Genomic DNA, 15,017 nt, shown 5'->3' on the forward strand with positions numbered 1-15,017 from the left:
AATACAAAGAGAAACTATTTATATCACAGCCTAAGAAAGGTCATTCCAATTTTTAAAGTTTTCATTATGTAATAGTAACAATTAAAAAGAAAACCACATGCTATATTATATGCTATTCCCACCCCCCAAGGAGAAAACTATGTCATTTCCTCTTAGCATCAGCTGCTGGCAGAAGAAACTAGGGAGCATCTCCTGGAGCTGAGTTTCTTTGTAATCTGAGACCATTTCTTTTTTAACTTTGCTCTAGCCATAGAGTCTCTAGCCAAAGATCAACAGCTTTACTTTCAATGAATCATATGGTTTGTTTCATCTCAATGATGACAACCCCCTCCCTGCAATAACAGTTATCCTGTTTCCTCCCTGGACTTCCCTTTTACATCTTATTTTTCACAAATCAACAAAGCACAAATATTTGATGTACACACACAAAACAAAAAACATATATTCATTTAAATGTCCAAAGGGCATATTTTACAAGCTGGCCTCCTGCCTGCAGGCACACAGTCTTTCTCAGTTTTGTAGATCAATTTGATAACCATTTTTTTCATAACTGAATACTTCCATCTCAAAGTGTACATCATTCAATTGTTCTTCTTCTGTTCTTTTTCATAACTTGCATCTTTCATATAATAATTAAAATCACAATATTATTCACATTGTGCCAAGTTGTCATTATGGATCAGGGATTGTGTTATAATCCTCATAAACTCCAGTGAGGTAATGATGATTAATGATTCTTAGTCCCACTTTATAAATGAGAAAACAAAAGCTCAGAAAGATAAAGACACATGCCCAAACTGGTAGATGGCCAGCCCAGATAGAAAGTCAGGTTTATCTAACTTCAAAGATACTATAAAACTTGATAATTGAACGGGACTATTCCTATGGAGTCCTGGTATGGTGCTGTGGGTTAATGTGCCAGACTGCAAAGCCATTTGAACTGCAAGGTCGGTGGTTCAAGCTCACCAACTGCTCTTTGGAAACCCTATACAGGGTCGCTATGGGTCGGAATCGACTTGACAGCATTTAACAACAACAACAATTTTTATTGTCTGGAGTCCTGATGTGGTGCTGTAGGATAAGCACTGGACTGCAAGGTAGATTTGAACCGCAAGGTGGTGCTTGCTCCTTGGAAACCTTATACAGGATGGCAATGAGTTGGAACTAACTCAACAACACTTAACAACATTCTTATTGTCTACATATTTTGCTAACGACCCAATGTTGAGCCTAATAATCAATAAATATATTCTAAGAAGGAGTTGTGAAATACATAATATGGATTCAGTTTTGTCTCCAAAAGACATGTTCAAGTCCTAACCATGTGTGCTTGTGGATGTCAACTTACTTGGAAATAGAGTTCAGAAATATTATTGGTTATCATGAGGTCACCCTGGAGTATGGTGAGTCCTAATGCCACTTGAGAAATGACCTTAAAAAAAAGAAGATATTGGAGAGAGACCAGCAGGAAAGATGTTATGGGATGATGCATCCACATGCCAAAGAATGCTACCAGAAGATGATAGAAATGAAAAAGTATCTTCCCCTAGGCCTCCAGAGGGAACATGACCTTGCTGATGTCCTGAATTCAGCGTCCGAGCCTCCAGAATTGTGAGACAATAGATTTCTGGGTCTTAATGCCCCATTGGTGTAGCACTGTAGGATAAACATTGAACTGCTAAACACACTGTCAGAGGTTCAAACCCACCAGCCACTCATCAGAAACCCAATACAGGGTTGCTATGAGTTGGAATCAAGTAGATGATATTTAAGAATGACAACAACAAACTTTGTGGTACATTGTTACGGCAGTCCTAAGAAACTAATGAATGATACATGCTTTTGCCGAATAATTAAGAGGTGGAGACTTCCTAATACTATTTCATTATCAACCTTCTCCAGTTGAAGTTGTTGTTGTTGTTAAGTACCATGGAGTCAGTTCCTACTCATAGTAACTCTGCACAGGGTTTCCAATGTTGTAAATCTTTATGGGAGCAAAAAAATCTCATCTTTCTCCTACAGAACTGCTGGTAGTTTTGAACTGCTGACCTTGAAGTTGGCAGCCTGACTTATAACCACTATGCTACCAGAGCTCCTTCTCCAGTTGATAGAAGGCTAAAAACTGGAAAAGGAGCAGAAAACAAGATACCAAAGGAGACAGACACAGCTCATTTCAAGAGGTCATCCAGAATGTGCATCTGCCCTCTCAGGGAATTGTGGTCAGTAGGCTCACATGTGCATCTCACAAAGAATCAATATCTGGACACTTTCCACAGAGGGTTGCAGTTGGCCAGGATTAGGCAAAAGAGAACAGTATGGCCAGATAAGTAAAAAGATGTTTCTCTTTCCATCTCTTCTTTGCTCTTTCCTCTCCCCTGTAATTACTAGAATAGGCAGTAGAGGAGACAAAGGAAGCTGACCGCTCCTATTTGGGGGACTTAGGTGTGGGTATGGCCTAAGATTGGAGTGTGTATTGCTGGAGAATGTAGCTTGTGATCAATGAAGAGAAGAAGGAGAATGACTTTTCACTTTATATCCTTCCACATTGTTTAAATTTTTACCATGTGCATATTGGGGGAGTGTGGTGGCTCCATATGACAAGCACTGGATTGCAAACCACAAAGTTCATGGTTCAAGCCCAGTAACAGCACTGCACGAGAAAGATTTAACTTTATATTTCAGCTCCTGTGAAAGATTTAAAGTCACCCCTATACAGGGTCACTATGAGTTGGAGCTGACTCAACAGAATTTAGCAACAGCAAACATATATTGATATTTAAAATAATTGAAAATCATTTGGTTTCTTTCTAGATATAATAGCCTTATAAAAATGAAAACTTGATTTCAGCCCAGTATTTTTTCTTAATTTCTTCTTCTAAAGAATCAGATAAACATAACTGATATTATTTTCATAAAGGAGTCCTGGTATGGGACTGTGGGTTAATGCGTTGAACTGCAAAATCTGTTTTGACTGCAAGGTTGGTGGTTCAAGCTCACTAGCTGCTCCTCGGAAGCCCAACGCAGGGTCGCTATGGATCAGAGCCAACTCAATGACACTTAACAACAACAACATTTTCATAAAACAGTGACATAATCTCCTTTTACTATCTCAATCAATAGTTTAAGCAGAGAGACCACCATGGTCTGTCTGTTCATGAACATTCCCCCTTTGCCTTGGTATGTGTCTGACTGATTTTCCAAACTCTAGCATTAGGCAATCTTTTTAAGCAGCCAGAGCTTTGTTCCTTAGCCAGGCTTGGTATGAAGGCTGCAGGAAGCAAACTGATTGGTGTGTGTGCAGAAAGATCCCATTTGCTGACAAAGGAGTGTCAGAGTAATGGCAACACTGTCACTGAAACTTACAACACAGACCCTCAGACGCCAATTATTACTCATTTCCTCCTCCTTCTTATCACTTGTGTTTGACAGCTGTTCAGTAACAATGAGGGGTAAGTTTTCCATCTCCAGGTATTACGCTGTTTGCCCAGATTAATCTCTGGAAAGATTTAATTATCTTTGAGAGGGCAGCCCCTCTAATATCATCCCTTTATCTATCTTGTCCAAATTGGTATTTGCTTCAGTGATTCTCATCCTGAGACTTGGCTCCCCTGTCACCGTATGCTGTGAGTGGGCTTCAATAAACACCAGAGGCTGAGCCTCATTTCAAGAAACGTTAATTCTGTGGCTGCCTCTTCCAGCTAAATCTTGAAACACAGAAATGTACTTGAGGTCGTCTATCTGGATAAGCAGTAAAATTAGATCACAGAAAAAAAGCAGGTTACAGAACAGCCTGTATAGGATGACCCTTTCAAATGAGCATGTATATGGAGATGGGAGAAGTCTAGAAAAATAAATACATCGAGATATTATCAGTGATTATCTCTGGGTGGAGAGACTGCTGATTTTTATAGGCTTTATCAGATGCTTTTTCTAATGTTTCCCCAGTATACATATATTATCTTATTAATTAGACAAAGTAACAATGCTATTTTCAGTATTTAGTTTTGACTTCAGAGTTGGGACTTTTCTTAAGTGATTGAGAGAGACTACAAACTAAAGAGCTTCAAAACAGCAGACATGGTCATCAACATTTCTCCAGTTCCGGTTCAACTGATTGTGGGAATAGTCTATTTGAAACAAATCCACTTCCTGATTTGTTTGATTTAATTCATAAGGAAAAAGATTTGGGAGATTGTGTGGCATCAATAATTGAATAATATGCCAGCTTGGCTAGAGGTTGATGTTCCTATATACAAAGTGTGTATACATGTAGCATTCTCTAAAAGATCCAGTGGGCAAGGGTTACAATCAAAGCAAATGAAATTCCCCAGGAGCCCCCAGCTAGAGACATCTCCAAATCTAAAAGTTTTTAGAGGGGAGTTTGTTTTTTGCAGTCCCCATCTGTCTCTGGCAGCTGAACATTTGGTGATTCCAGAACTTTCAAAGCAGGACTCCCTTCTCAGCATGTCAATGACCTATTGTTGTTGTTAAGTGCCATCCAGTTAATTCCCACCCATAGCAACCCAGTAGAGGCTTTCCACGGAGCACCTGGTGAGCTTAAACCACCAACCTTGCAGTTCAAAGGAGTTTGCAGTCTAATGCATTAGCCCACAGAGCCACACCAAGACTCCCAATTGCCTGAAGAGGCAGAGAAATGGGGGAAATGACCATATCTGTCTTCGATTGGTCTTCTGATAACCTGTGTTCAGACCCAGATACCTTTCTTTAGCTAACATGCTGAGGATTACTGTTCCTCAATAAGACAGCAGATTAGTAGCAACACAGAAAATAGCATTCCTCCTCCTTGACTGAATTTAAAATCTAGAGTGACAGAGAAGCTAAAAAAAAATTTTTAAACCAACATTATTTTTGATGCAGCCATCAAAGAGCATGATGTAGGCATGACAATATTGGATTTCCTGATGCTAAACCCCATCACTAGACAATGCTGTCCACAGACACATGCAGTACTAAAAATGCAGGTGGTATGTGTGTGTGTGCATGTATGTGTGTGTTGGAGGTAGTCATTAAATGTATAACATAGAAGAACATGCAGGTACTTGGTCTTACCTGCACATAAGTCCTCACTGTCAGCATAGCTCTGTAAATTTGATAAAGGCTAATTTATAAACCTCAGCTTCCTCATCTTTATGATGGCATGATGGGTAAAATTAATGACAATCTAGTCTCCCTGATCTTTTGTAAACATCACACGAAGATTTTTCCCACATCCAGATAGCATAGGGACCAGTGAGTCCAATGACCTCTAGTTTCTACCTGATCTGAAACTTTTCTCTGTTTTTCTCTTCTTCCCCAAGATATCACTATCTTTCACATATGTGAAGCATCCTTGTTGTCAAAGCAAACAAGAGAGATATGAATAGGATGAAAAATAAACTAAAACATTTTAGAGCTATTTACCATAATTATTACGAAAAAATATGAAAAGCTGAATGCTAAATCATTTGTAAAAGTTGATTAATTAAGCATTCAAATCAGAACCACATTAAATTATGATTTAGAATTCTCTTCTCACCCTAACACGGTGGAACTAGAAGGTAGTTTAGCAATTTTATCCATGTCACGCAGTTTGCTCATAACTATTATTCTAACGGATTATTCACTTTGAAACTTGAGTCAGCTGGGACAGAATATAAAGAAACAAGACCCAGATTAGCTGCCAAATTTGTAGATCAAGTCTGGATGTAAGCCAAGAAGAGATGCTGGGGAAGAGTGCATATTACCTACAGTAAACCCTGAATCTGTTAGAGAATGTGTATCCATTGATATAAACTATTGCATGGACCTCAGTCCTAAAGGAGGCTCATTTCTTCTTAATCCACTCTTTATTGTCCATATTGAAATGGTCCCAGCAAATAACCATAAATAAAGAAAAGCACAACGTCTCAACCTAGTCAAACAGACAGAGTTAGGAAGAAGAAAGTAAAGAGGTGTATACCCTTCATGCATTCATTATTTCAATAAGAATTTGTTAGTCCTCCTGACATTGCCACACACTAGGAGCTAGGAGAGATGGCAATAATTAAGACTAAGTTCTTCTTTGGATTTTCTCCCAAGTGAGACATTTTCAAAATTGCTTGAACAAAGTGAATGATTTGAAGCAGGACCATGGTAAGGAAGTCATAACGGAGCAGTTTCTAAAACTGAAGAATTTAGTATACTGCTGATTCATGACAAAGTTCCTCAGGCCCACAGCAAAATAAAATAAAATGTAAAATGTGTGAGTGTGTGCATTGAATAAGAATATGGTGTCCAGCTTGAAAGAATTACTCTTTTATTCTTTATGAGAGTCTTGTTGCTGCTAGTTGCTGTCAAATTGCTTCTGACTTAAGGTGACATTATTAGAACAGGGCAAAACATTGCATGATCCTGTTTCATTCTCCTGATCTTTGATATGTTTGAGTCCATTGTTTTGTCCATTCATCTCAATGAGGGCTTTCTTCATTTTTGCTGACCCTCTACTTAACCACATGCGAAGTCTCTGTTTAGTGAATGGTCTTTTATTTTTTTTAAGTTTTTATTGTGAATTGAATGGGAGAGCATAGGTTTTACAATCATTGTATAGTACTTCATTTCATTGCAATGATTACAATCCCCTCCATGCATCATCATTCAACAGAATTTGCTTCTATTCCTTATTCCCTCTGTTGCTGTTGTTTTTTTAAATGTATACAAAAACACTCAGGAATATACAATCATTTAAACAACCAACCAAAGGGCACATTCTGCAAGCCTGCCTCTGGGCCGCCAGTACACAGTCTTTCTCTTTCCATGAGTCTGTAATACTCAGCTATTCTATCTCTCCATGTCCTCATCTCTGCCTCCATCTCTGGTGTGAATAGTCTTTCTTGACTCCCAACTTTATTGGTTGATTATCAAGACTGTATGTGGGTACAGGATCATTGAAATTCAGGACATCGTTTTCTGCAGAAGCTCAGAATGTGTCTGGTTTTCACTCACATTTCGGATAAGATAAAGAAGAAAACTAGGGAGCTTCTTAAAAGGAAGTTTGCAAACCTTAATCTGACTAGAATTAACCCTACTTTTGCTATTCCTTGCTGTTGTTTAGTGTCACCGAGTTGATTCTGACTCACAGCAACCCTATAAAGGGTTTCTGAGGAGCAGCTGGTGGGTTTGAAGCACAGATCTTGTGGTTTCTATTTCTACAAAAGATAAATTATATTATAATGAATCAAGTATGTAATATGACAAGCAAAAGGGTAGAGCTGGACTGCAACCTTCAAGGGTCCCTATAACTTGGTGGAATATCATACAATACACCTGTAGCAGCAAGCTGTTTCCTACAGCATGTATAGTGCCTTCCGGATAATTTTCTCAGATGAGACTTAGAGGAGGGAGGGGACTTTTAGCAGTAAATCTGGGAAGCTGAGTGAGTGTAGGTGTGTTACATGGGCCTTAAACCTAAGACTTTATTTGCTTAAAACCCCTCTTCCCACCCCCTGGCTTTATGACCCTATGTTCATGTTCATAATTAATTCCTGTTTTCAGATGCAGTCCTGTTGTTTTTTATTCAGTCCTTTTCCTTTCTTCCCTTTTCCCAAATACATTAGTTGCCATGGTAATACTGATGCTAATTCTAAGGGTAGCATCCAGAGAGATCTACAAACAGCAAATGTGATTTACTCTCAGATTTGAAATGCAGGCCCTAAATTGAAAAATTGCAGATTTTTAACTACATGTGATTGCAACCACATAAGTATATCCAACTTGGATGAGTTCACCCTCAGGCATAAGAACCAACTGAAAAATAAAATTCTAACAGGAAAATTATCAAACACAGAAGTTTTCATTGAAACTTTTTACATAAAGTAATCCATTAAGGTTCGAATAAAAATATCTGACTGAAGCATATAGGATTTAGGATTCCTTACCTCTGGTACCTGTTAGAATCAACTCCTTATAAGCCATTGCCCTCTTTTGCAGGGTTTCCAGTGCTATATGTCACTTTCTGCTAAACAAAAGCTCTCATCTTAAGCCTTTCAAACATTCTCAGTCAACAAGTAGAGGTCTCTCCAAAGATCATATCAAAAGCAACCAGATCTAGAATATGTTAATAATTGTCCAACCAGTAGTAGACCCGTGTCATGCCCCTTTCTCCTATCCCTCCCCTCTTCCTGAGTCCAATGATCTTATGAGTACAAGCATCTGTCTATCTCTAATAGCTCAACCCCAGTTTCTTCACTTTTGGCTCTCTTGCCTTGCATCAACCTAACAAAATTAATGTTAGGAATTTGCTTGAAAACCTAGATTGTTTCAAAAGTCACAATAAATTTTTTGTTCACGCCAATATAGCCATCTAGTGAGTTCTTGCTCTGCTCTTCAAGTAGTGTTCTCCACACTGTATGGAACTGGATTTTGAAAGATTCAATCTGAATCTTGGACTGTCACACCAACTTAAAACCACGTCCCAAATACTATTCGAAACACTTGACATAAATTAGCTCATTGAATTCTCAGTAGTCTTATGAGTAGGTGCTATCTTCTGAATGAGAAAAGTTGAATGCTAATAAATAGAGAAGTTAGATACTGAATCATTGGTGGTATCAGGATCTGAATATAATCAATCGGATTCTAGACCCTACACTCATGCACTCTACACTAAACTGTCTCTCTTGACCACATATATTTTGATACAGTTACTATTGATCCGTTATTTTCACATAGTCAGTGTTTACAATAAAAGCTCAACAAATGCTAAAGTAGCTATACAGAGTTACGGATTTTCACAGTTGAAATGATGAATAACAACTTATTTTATTAGTAGGAAAACAAAAGCCCAGCTTAACATACAGTGTAATTTACCTGAGATGAAAATGCTTTCTGGTACCTGGGTCAGTATTAGCTCTCCTGGCCTGGCCAACCGTCCATAGCTCTTACATTGAGCTCCTCCTATAAGCAAAAAAATTGTACTAGGCAAGACAAAAACTCAAAAGCGAACCCACTGCAATTGAGTAGATTCCGACTCATAACAATTGTATAGAATATCTAAGACTGTAAATCTTTGTTGTTGTTGTTGTTAAGTGCTGTCGAGTCAGCTCCGACCCATAGCAACCCTATATAGGGTTCCCGAGGAGCAGCTGGTGAGCTTGAACCGCCAACCTTGCAGTTCAAACGCCTTTGCAGTCTGGCGCATCGACCTTTTTTTTTTTTTGGTACATTGACTCTGTGTATACCTTCCATATTCTTTTGATGCTTTCTGCATTATTCAATATTTGGTCCATTGCTGCAAAGTGCTATCAAGTTGGTTCTGACTCATAGCAACCCTGTATAGGATTTCTGAGGCGCATCTGGTGAGTCTGAACTGCTGACCCTGCAGTTCAAACCAACCTTGCTATCCAGTGCATTATCCCACAGTGCCATGCCGGGACTCCCATAGAATCCTTCAATATTTCAAGTTGAAGCTTAAATATTTCCTTCAGTTCTTTCAGCTTGAGAAATACTGAGCATGTTCTTCCCTTTTGGTTTTCTAACTCCAGGCTTTGCACATTTCATTATAATATTTGACTTTGGCTTTTTGAGCTGCCCTTTGAAATTTTCTGTTTAGCTCTTTTAACATTTGTGGATTTCAGTCACTCATATGAGATTCAAGAGTTTATTCCTTAAGAATTGAGGTAGGCAAAGTAAGAGTTAAAATAATAGGAAGGGTTGAGGTTATAAATGAGAAGAGGAGTTGCAGAATGCTGGTGGGATGTCTTTTGCATTGATCGAATTGAATTGTGTTTTTTTTTTACCCAAAGGTATGTTGTTGCTCTTAGGTGCCATCAAGTTGGTTCTAAGGCACAATTGTTGCTAGGTTTGAGTGTGTTGTTGCAGCCACTGTGTTAATACATTTCACTGTGGATCTCCTTCCTTTTCTCTGACTTCCTCCTTCACCAAGCATGTTAACTTTCCCCAACGATTGGTCCTTCCTGATCACGTGCTCAAAGTAAATGGAACCGTCTCACAAGCTTCACTTCTAAGGAGCATTCTTTAGCTGTACTTCCTCTAAAACTTATATATTGGTCCTTCTGGAAATACATGTTGTATCTGATATTCTTTGCCAATATTTCTATTTAAATTCATCAACTCTCATTCAATATTCATTTTTTTATTGTCCAGTTTTCACATGCATATAAGACTATTGAAAATACCATACCTTGGGTCAGGTGCACCTTAGTCCTCAAAGTAACATCTTTGCTTTTTAACACTTTAAAGGGTCTTTTGCAGCAGATTTAGCCAGTGTAATACATCATTTGATTTCTTGACTGCTGCTTCTGTGGGCATGGATTGTAGATCCAAGTAAAATGAAACAGGGAAGTATAATAACCCACTAGCTGAGTCACTCTTCACTTGGAAGACTGTGCTCCAGTGTTTATAATTCACACAAAGGGCCCAAGAGGTCTGCAAATTCCTCCTTTGCCCTTGCTCAACAAAGCAGGCAAGGCTGTATTTACATTTTTCTTCTACTGTCTACAGAATGAACAGTACAGTCACGTCCTGTCACCTTCTCTCACTCCCTCCTCAAGGTCTTCCTTTGAAGCTCAAAAGAATTACTTGTTAGGTAAATGAGTCTTCCATGAACTCTGTCTTCAAGATTCCGCTTCCACATCTACTAATTCCTGGCCACTTCATCCTGAAATTTGCCAAACTCTCAAACTCCACAGACCATTCACTTCCCACTTCACTCTCTCTCTCCCAGCAGAGTTTTGCACTGCTCTGCCTTTGTATACAGAGTACTGGTGTGGCACTGTAGAATGATACACTGGACCGCAAGGTTGGTTTGAATCACAAGGTCAGCGGTTCAAACTCACCTCGGACTTTGCATAGGGCTCCTCGGAAACCCTATGCAAAGTCACTATGAGTCAGAACCAACTGGACAGCACTTAACACAACAACACCTTTATATACTGAGTCCTGGTGTGGTGCTGTAGGATAAGCACTGGACTACAAGGTTAGTTTGGCTGCAATGGTAAGTGGTTCAAATCTAACAGTTGCTCCTTGGAAACCCTATACACAGTCGCTATGGGTGGGAGCAAACTTGACAGCACTTAACAACAATACCTCTATATTCAGGAGCCCTGGGAGCTTGATGAGTAATGAAATGGGCTGCTAATGATGAGTTTAGCAATTGAAATCTACCAGCTGCTCTATGAGAAATAGATGAGACTTTCTGATCCTGTAAAGTTTTACAGCCTCAGAAACCCTATAAAGGGTTGTGATGAGTTGGAACTGACTCCATGGCACACAATCACCACCTCTGTATGCAACTACTCTGTTAACCTCCTGAGTGTTGGTAGATGGTATGCTTATCCCATAATGCCTTCCCATGGCCAGTGCAGAGTAAAGATGTATCCATTTTAGATGGTTGAATTACATTAAGGAAAAAGAGAACAGGTGTCTAGTAAAAAAAAAGTTTCTCAGTGTGCTTTTTCCTGCCTTAGTGGTTCCTCTTTCATCTAAATAACAAATGCTTGATTCATTGCAAAGTCACTTTGTGTTGAGTGAACCAGTTGTTGGCTGGTTTGTTTCTGCACTTGACCTCAAGAACCAAGGCAGACTGAGTTTCTAATTGTCATGCAGAAGAATCTCTCCAAGAGAATGAGTTATTCCTGGAACTCATTTATTATTTATTTATGGCACTACACCCATTTGGCCACCCCATGATAGGGCCCATGCCATTCTGTGGGCTGTGTGCAGTATACTTATCATGATACACAATGGCTTGTCAGTTATTCTCAATGTAAAGAAAATGAAAGCCTTCCCAATGAGATGGATTGACAAAGGACACAACAATGGGCTCAAATGTAACGATTTTGGTGTAGAATCGGGCAGTGTTTTGTTCTCTTGTGCATGCGGTTGCTGAGTCAGAAAAGACTCAATGACATCTAACAATTCCAGAGTATTAGAGGCATCAGAAACTGTGAGGAACCCTCTGTGTATTTATCAATTAAGGTGTAAAGAGTTAAGAGTTCAATTGCTGATGTTGTTAAGTGCAATTGAGTCAGTTCTGACTCATAGTGACCCTGTGTAGAATCTCTGAGAAGCGGCTAGTGAGCTTGAACTGCTGACCTTGCAGTTCAAACCAACCTTGCAGTCCAGAGCATTAACCCATAGTGCCATAGTTCAAACCCATGTAAATGTGCTTGAGAAGACAGGACTGGCAATCTGTTTCCAAAAGGTGGCACACATTGAAAACACTATAGAGCAGCTCTACTCTACAGACACAGATTTGTCCTGACTTGGAATTGAGTCAACAGCAAATCACAGCAATCAGCAGTGATTAGGAGATGCCGTATTGCCAGGACAATAGAACTGCTTCACTAGAACATTCACAAATCATTTCCAAGCTTCATTTTCATTAATACAAGCACATACTTGTAAGAAGCTTAGTAAGAAGCAGATTCCTAGACTCTAACTTTAGAGATTCTGATGCATTTGATCTAAGAGGGCCTTGAGGTTCCCCAGATCTTCATTTTATCCAGCTCCTCAGATGGTCTCATCTAGGTGATCCAAAAACCACAGGTTGAGAAACACTTCTGTAGGGACAGGAAACTGTTGTGTTATCCAATAAGCAGGTAAAGAACATACACTCTTCACCAGCAAAAGAGAGGCATGAAAGTAGGGAAGGGAGAGAAAAAATAATTATCTAAAGAATTTGGTAATTGACATTCCAAAAACATCAGCAGAATAGTCATCAGAAATTATAAGTGTAAATCTTGTTTAATTTTTATTTTTTGTGTAGTATTTTTTATTCAGATTTTGAATTATATAGCATGGCCTTTCCTTTAAAGATCTCACTCTAGCCCTAAGTAAAAATAAAATATTGCCCCAAACATGGAAGCTGTTTCATCTTCACAATGGGATCAGAGGGCTCTGTATACACACTAACCTTAGATTTTATTAATCTTAAAAGCAAGAGTTGTACCTTTTTGTCTTGACTTACTGGTTAACTGGGAGAATAACTATTTAGAGGAAGATGTATCTTCTAGTGTGAAATTCTGTCTGGCAAAAGGCCTTTTTGCTAATTAAATATCCAAATTTAGGGCCTTCCTGGAGAGCCTGAAAGGGCTGACTGGTCAACACCACAGCACAAGAAAGAGTACCCTGGCCAAAAGAAGACATCCCTCTATGGGGAGTAGCTGCTCAAAGATCAGACTTTAATGCTAGATAAATGCCCACCCTCCTTGAACTGCTCTGAGCTCAGGTCCAGACTCTGATTCACTATCTCTGCTTTCTTGCAAATTTCATGCAAATTTTTCAGATTTCATGCAAATTTTGCTGGCAGCTGGAGGCTCTAATTTTTTATTATTATTTTAAAGCAGGGATTTTCTAGATAATTAGAAATTATATCTCTGATGTATTTGCTTCTTCTAACCAGCAAGTGTCCTTAATGAAGGAGTTCTTTTGAACCAATTCAGACTCCTAAGATGTAACTGAATTTCCACACTACTTAGTTTAGCCAATTAATAACAAGCAGACAGTAATTAGTTGCACTCTCTTTCACACCTGGGAAACGTGATCAGTTAAACCTTTAAAGACAGGTGATCCCTCTTCTTTGTTTTGTTTTTTTGAGGGGTTTGTTTATTTGTTTGTTGTTTCTCTTTGAAAGATTGGATGCTAACCAAAAGGTTGGCAGTTCAAATCCACCAGTGACTCCATAAGATAAAAACAGACTTGGCGATCTGCTCCAGAAAAGATTGTTGCTGTTGTTAAGTGCTGTTGAGTCATTTCTGACACATAGTGAGCCAGTATAGGGTTTCTGAGAAGCAGTTGGTGGGTTTGAACCACCAATCTTGCAGTGGTTACCCTGCAGTGCCACACCAGGATTCCTGAGTAAAGATTGTTGTTTATTGTTATATGCTGTGGTGTTGGTTCTGACCCATAGCGACCCTGTACAGGGTTTCCGGGGCTATAAATCTTTATGGGAGCAGAAAGCCTCATCTTTCTCCCACGGAACAGCTGGTAGTTTCAAACTGCTGACCGTGACATTAGCAGCCCGATTCATAACCACTACGCTACCAGAGCTCCTTGAGTAAAGACTATACCCTAGGAAACCCTATGAGACAGTAATTCTACTCTATCCTATAGGATTGCTATGAGTTGACAACAACTTGATAGCACACAACAATTGTCATCACAATGGCATACTTGTGGTAGTCCCCTTCTCTTAGAACAGATGGCTGAGGTCAGGGAGATGATTATGAAATATCAATAGGAAATATAAGAAAATTACTTATAAGTTGGCCACAAAGGCATCAAGTCTATGATCCCAGTCTCAAATCCCAACCTGCCAACCAATACGAGACAATGCACCACAGGCCAGTGCGAAAGCATCTGGTAGGAAACTGCAAGTTGTTAATGCCAACAGGTACAGAAGCCAGCCTCAGACCATATCCTCTGCAAGTAAAGAATTAAAGCCTGCAGAAGGTCAGGCAGAGATGGGTCCAAAACCTAAGTTCTGATTCTGAGGCCTAGAAATCTCTCTTTTTCAGCTAAATTATTAATTATAGAAGTAAATGAAAATATCATAAATAAACATAAAGCCCCTTTTGGCTTCATATATATATAGATAGATAGATATAGATATATGGAGTCCTAGTGTGGCAGTGTGGGTTAATGCACCAGACTGCAAAGCCGTTTGAACTGCAAGGTCAGTGGTTCAAGTTCACCAGCTGCTCCTTGGAAACCCTATACAATGTTGCTATGGGTCAGAATCAACTCGATGGCACTTAACAACATTGCTATATAGATATAGATATAGATATATATGTCATATATATATATACATATATGTTGTTGTTAAGTGCCGTTGAGTCGGTTCCGACCCATAGCAACCCTGAAAAGGGTTTCCAAGGCTGTAAATCTTTATGGAAGCAGAAAGCCTCATCTTTCTCCTGCGGAGCACTTGGTAATTTCAAACTGCTGAACTTGCGGTTCACAGCCCGATTCGCGTAACCACTACGCTACCAGAGCTCTCTCTCTCTCTCTCTCTCTCT

The sequence above is a fragment of the Chrysochloris asiatica genome, unplaced genomic scaffold (genome assembly GCF_000296735.1).
Source record: "Chrysochloris asiatica unplaced genomic scaffold, ChrAsi1.0 scaffold00067, whole genome shotgun sequence".
Lineage (NCBI taxonomy): Eukaryota > Metazoa > Chordata > Mammalia > Afrosoricida > Chrysochloridae > Chrysochloris > Chrysochloris asiatica.